The sequence below is a fragment of the Wyeomyia smithii genome, chromosome 1 (genome assembly GCF_029784165.1).
Source record: "Wyeomyia smithii strain HCP4-BCI-WySm-NY-G18 chromosome 1, ASM2978416v1, whole genome shotgun sequence".
Classification (NCBI taxonomy): domain Eukaryota; kingdom Metazoa; phylum Arthropoda; class Insecta; order Diptera; family Culicidae; genus Wyeomyia; species Wyeomyia smithii.
The window spans coordinates 132,155,406-132,161,405 of record NC_073694.1 but is presented as its reverse complement, the minus strand read 5'-3'; the positions used below and the strand labels follow the sequence as shown (position 1 = coordinate 132,161,405).

At 36.5% G+C, this 6,000-nt stretch overlaps 1 protein-coding gene across 14 annotated transcripts in view; it reads left to right on the top strand.

The window, feature by feature from the left end:
- The first annotated feature begins 3,954 nt into the window (after positions 1 to 3,954).
- Positions 3,955 to 6,000, top strand: part of LOC129720631 (ras-related and estrogen-regulated growth inhibitor-like protein) — an 80,016-nt gene continuing 77,970 nt past the window's right edge. For 4 of the 14 annotated variants that reach the window (XM_055672243.1, XM_055672141.1, XM_055672234.1 and 1 more), the window contains exon 1: positions 3,955 to 4,855. The gene's annotated coding sequence lies outside the window, so the exon portion shown is untranslated. The remainder of the gene's footprint in view (positions 4,856 to 6,000) is intronic. The other 10 variants (XM_055672204.1, XM_055672159.1, XM_055672148.1 and 7 more) reach the window with 4 other exon arrangements.

Below are 6,000 nucleotides of genomic sequence, written 5' to 3'. Positions count from 1 at the left end.
CACGCATATAATTTTAAATTTTAAATGACTTCAAACAAGCCTCAAAGGTTAATGTGTGAATTGACTTTAAAGATCCCTTTATCGGGAAACTAAACCATCTATCTTAATATAATATTGCAAAGTCCTTTATCAACAACAAAATCAAACGATAAGAATTAAATATAAATGCTGAAACTTAGAATTCACTCATTCATGGTAAGGCTGTGCGAAATTTCGCGAAATTTCGAGGTTTTCGAAATAGGAATATATAGTAAACCAAGGCTCCTGATTCCTGCATTGAATCTTCATTCGCTTCGTGAACCGTTCGCTGTGGACTAATGTCAATGTAACACGAACGCATACTTCATCGGGCGCGTACATGTGTTCGAATGAACTGATACGATCGATTCGTGTCTCTCCCTTTTCCTGCTGTTTCTCATTATTTGCCGATTGGATACGGTTCAAAATCACATCGATGCAACTCAGTAAATATTTGTATCGGTTCACCGTGGCATTGATAGATTCATCATGGCAAATAAAATCGGGACGAAGACAAAACAGCATTCGCATCGAATCGTTCGCTGAAGCTTACCAGAATTTCTGAGCTTGTTCGTACATTTGCTGGTGCTATGAGACAATAGGCCGTATGAGTTAGGCCGAAAATATACTGGCGCGTCTTGCACTGCGGAGACGGTTCGCCTTGCCGTGGGTTAGCTGTACATTAACCTGCGGCAGGGCTTTACTTAGGGCTGTACATTAGCCTACGGCGCTAGTATCTTCACGGCCTTAAAGCGTAGGCTTTATTCGCCGCTGCAAATACTACGAGACAGGCAGGACAAACTTTTTTGTTCATACGGCCGGGACCAAAAAAGCTTTTATTTTTGTACCTATGTCGTGAAGATTAATTAAAACAGCGAGCATAGTTTCTTAAGAAAACAATTAATGTTGGAAATCATACAAAATTTAGTTGAATTTATTATGATTGACGACGGGGAACATACTGTTCATTTGCTGCAAACCCGATCAGAAAGAAAAAAAAACAAAAATGTAACAGAAGTTGTTAGTTTGTTACGGGAAAAACCTTCCAGGCTGTGTTTTAAATTTGGTCCCGTTAGGTGTTAAAATAACAGAAATTATAACAGAAATGATTCTACTAGTATCAAACACATATTAAAATTTGTTACTAACATATTAGCTTTCTAACAAAATAAGATAGTATATAATACAATATAATAACAAACATTGTTAGAAACAACAGGTTTTGACAAAAACGAAAAGTTAGTTAGACTTGTTTCAGAACTACTTCATTAGTCAAAATTATATGGAAAAATACAAAATTGTATCAAAATATGTTATTTGTATCTCACGTTGATAGAATTTTGTAATGTTTTAGTTGTGCTCTTCTGACCGGGAAGACAATTAATTTTACCACAGTTGAGAAAAAAATATTTCAACGTTCAATACTTCTATTGCTACATAGTAGCAACGGCATAGTAGACAGACAGATTTTCACAATGATTATGAATTGCATGATTACGAAATTGTGAATATGTCCGCCATTTTGTATGTTTCTTTTGTCGATATTTTTTTCTTAACTCTTAAGTTACGTTTAAATAAATACAAATGATTGTTTCTTTGTGTCGCTTGAAAACATCTCAAAAAAAAAAATCAAAAGAAGAAACCCTCTACCTGTATCTTCTTGGAGACTGTTTCCGCGTCCTGGCCTAACGAGAGCCAACTAGATAAGCTACGGATCAAAGCAAATGACTAAGGCCGTGAACATACTACTTATTCAATCAGAAGCAACCCGCCGGACATAGTCATATATATATATATATATATATATATATATATATATATATATATATATATATATATATATATATATATATATATATATATATATATATATATATATATATATATATATATATATATATATATATATATATATATATATATATATATATATATATATATATATATATATATATATATATATATATATATATATATATATAAAATCCTAGCCCACGGCAGTATAAGCTTCTTCCTCGTCAATTTTCATTTTTCGTTTGGATTCGCCCCGAAGCATCATTGCGATTGGTAATACCATTCACGGTGAATATTCATCGGCATTGATCTGAGTCACAAAGGCTTCTGAGACGATGTATTCCCATCCGATCGCCCAATATCGCTTCGGCTGACTTGAGTAAATCGTAGCCAATACGAATCAAACACGAAGGTAATCATATTACGTTTTAATAACTATTCATCGCCCACAAGCCACTCATAACAGTTCAGTTCACTATAGGCGTTGTTTCCATTGCTGAGTGAATACACTGTTGCCACGTGTTGTTGTGCTTCGGCAATAATGAATGAATACGAATGCAACGAAGTGATATTCAGCAGCCCTGTAGTAAACCCTAGATTTTTTTAAATTTTTTAAGACCTGATACTTAGAAGCAACTTCAGACCTAAATTAGAGCTTATAACAGCAGAAAAATTGGTTGAGAAATCATAAGTTGATATCATTTGTTGAAAAAATGTGTTCTCAATTTCGATAAATTTCGTTAAATTTCGAGAAACTCGAGATTTCGCGAAATTTCGCACACCCTTAAAATTCATGGTTATAATGCGTAAAAAAATGTTTACGTAATGCTACAGAATCTATGCGGTCGTATCTCAGAAACCGCCCCTGAATTTTCTCATATCAAAGTCAAAGTGCACATTATTCTCCAGAAAAGTATTTTTTTCCAGCAATATTTTTTGGACATTTTTAATAATTGAACAGTTCAGCGAGTAGTCAACACAACTATATCGCACGCTTAGCCTTGGGGCTAATAGCGGTCTCGATCAACTAGATTAGTTGAGAGAATTCCTTATCGAATTGTTTTTGGCACATTTTGCATGTGTAGGATAAGTACAACGATACAACGTGCCCCAGTGCTGAGTCGAAAATTTTCTCCAGCTCGAAAAGATCCTCGACTCGATCGGGACGCGAACCCGATATCACAACCGTGTGGGAGAGCTAGCCAACCGACATCTCTAATCACATAGGCACGGGGACCACTGAGTAGTCAGTTAGACTCTAATTCTGTACAAGAAGTAGACTCCATTTTTTCAACACATTATATTTGATTTACCAGTGCTATTTTGTGCAGTTCCGCTCACGAGAACAATCGTATTCTAAATTGATGTCTCTGCCAACCTCTGCACCACACAACTTTGCGAACTAGCCAAGTAGCGTGGAATGGCTTATCTGTAAAAGGCCAGATCGCACTGCTAGGTTTATTATTCTAGGTTCTTCAATCAAGACCATCTCATAAGCCTGCATAACGTACAAAACACATGTAAGATGTAAAAATAGCTCTATGTTTGACTACGAAGCATCACAAGCTAGAACCAGAGGTTGCCAAAGGTAAAATATTAAATTTCTTCACTTGGTCATACGCATTCTGGCGCAATGTCAACTTGCCTTCTGAATCTGATGGAAAGAAATTATTTTCACATGGTTCCAGTGCCATGTATGCGCAATTTTTTACAAGCGCATAGCATGTTGCAAAAAATTTGTTATCATTAAATGCGTGTATTATATGCATTCAGCTTCTGCTATTCCTTTCGCAGTATAAAATCGAGCATCTGCCCCAGGTTGCCTCTGTAATGCGACCCGTCTGCTTCTTGTGATCGCAACAATGATTGTTTGGAATTGGCGAATTTCAAATAAAAGCTCAGAAAGGCTCGGAAATAAAATTTGCAATGAATGCAATTATTTCCTTTATCTACATTCGCAAAAGTCGCCGCACTCAGGACGCAGGTTGAGAAAGAGTTACCCCGAAGTGCTCCAAGCTCACCGGTCAACCAGTAAGTTTGATAGTCCGAGCCGGTTCCAGAAACCCAAGTATAAACAGAGCCGTCACTCGGTATATGATCAACGATACTTTTTCGCTCGAGTGCCGCTGCGGTCGCTCTCAGTTTCATTCTGCTCCACGATCGCGCCGGTCGCACTTTTTTGCGCTCTTTACTCTCTGGTACACGCGGTTGAAGCATCCGATTGCTAACTGTCGGGTAATTTTCCTGCTATAGCTGCACATTTCGCGTATCGAATATAATTTCTCGGGCTGCATTATTCTGCATTTTATGCTTAACTTTTCTGCTCCTGTTATGTTTTTGTGCATCTGCGCTTAGTTTTGTGTTTCGCTCTATACACATCACATTTCGTACGATATTAAGGTACCCATACGACTTAGGTAGGTGCGCTTGGCGTGTTGGCCAGTGTCGCAAAAGTGCGGTGTTGTTTTTTTTTTCACTGTGTATGTTGCAGCAGAGGAACGTTTTTTATCGTGCCCGACGGGCGTGCTTAGGTAGCACCGGAGGTCGAATGCAATGTTAAGAAAAACAAGGAAAGAAATAGTTAGATAGAACGAAGCGATAAATAGAAGATTTTGCGCGCATCTATTAGGAAATACCATTCTTGAGTTACCCTCCGGTTCCGTAATGCTGAAATACTCAGGCTTTGAGTGCAAGTGAATTTCCGGAGGAAATATTTAGGCAAAAACATTTATTATTTAAGTTGAAATCTACTTAATCGATGTGCTGCGAAGCACGAAATTGGTCTTTAACTAGTGGTTTGCCACAACTAGTATTAATACTTTAAGATAAAATAATAAACTGAATCACCTTTATAAATTTTTATCTTTAAATATATCAATAATAGAAAAATAGAGGGGCTGTTTCATGTACTCTGAGTTTTTAGTTCCTAATTGTTTTTCGTGTTTTTGTTACACCATGTATACTCATCTTATGTGAATGCATTGAGACATGTGCCAATCGTTGCATTATCTTCAGAAGCTGTGATTGTTCAAAACTTTTTAACGTAAGTCACGTCGCCACACACCTGAGTATCCAATATCAAAACATATATAAAAAGTGTCTGCTAGAACGATCAAAACAAAGAACTTGAGTTATGTTCACTATTCTGCGGCGCTTCAGGTTCAGACTACCGTTAAAAAAAATAGATGCTCTTTATTATTTCACTTATGTTTATTTATGTTTCTTCATCGAAATATACATGCTGAACTTAGCAAGTTATTCGAATTAATATCTCGACCGTGGTTCAGATTTTATAAATAATTCGAAAATGCAAAGCACATTATAGTTTTCGAAAAATTGTTCTAGACATGATTTGTGTTTATAAGGACAGGATACAAATCAGTCTGTTATTCGGCAAACACTAAAGATCTTAATACAATAAAGTGAAAACCCTTGAAACTCAAGCCACCCGTTCGGGTGGAAAAAAGTGGTGCATTATGGACAATTCCACTGAAATGTAGTAATGCAGTCGAACTCTAATATCACATGAGGCACAAAATAATTGAATAAGTTAAAGTATTGCATTACTATTTTCAGCTTTATGTCAAACTTTTTCATTTGACGTGAAAATAGTCAATTGAGAGTTTCTGTTCAAGCTCGCACAGCCATGTGTGCAGTTTACTTTTTGCCTTTCTCCTAGAAAGGTATAGCAATCACTGAAAAAACTAAAGGTATTATAGTGCCCCAGAGGGCCGAATGTCGTATATCGCTCGACTTGGTTTGACGAGCTGAGCATTTTCTGTATGTATGTATGTATGTGTGTATGTGTGTGTGCGTGTGTGTGTATGTGCAACTTTTTTTTCTCACTCACTTTTCTCAGAGATGGCTGGACCGATTTCCGTGACATTAATTGCAAATGAAAGCTGTAATTACCCCATAGGTTGCTATTGAATTTCATTGTAATCGGATTTTTGGTTTCGAGGTTATGTATCAAAATGTAAAAATCACGAAACATCAATATCTCAGAAACTACCCAACCGATTTTAACAAAACTGATGTCAAATGAACGGGCTATCTTCAGAACTCTTAACTTAAAAATTCCATAAAGATTGAACATATGGCTCAAAAGTTATGTAAAGAAATGTTTTCCAGAGGCTGTTTAAACTCACTCACTTTTCTCAGAGATGGCTGGACCGATTTTCACAAAAT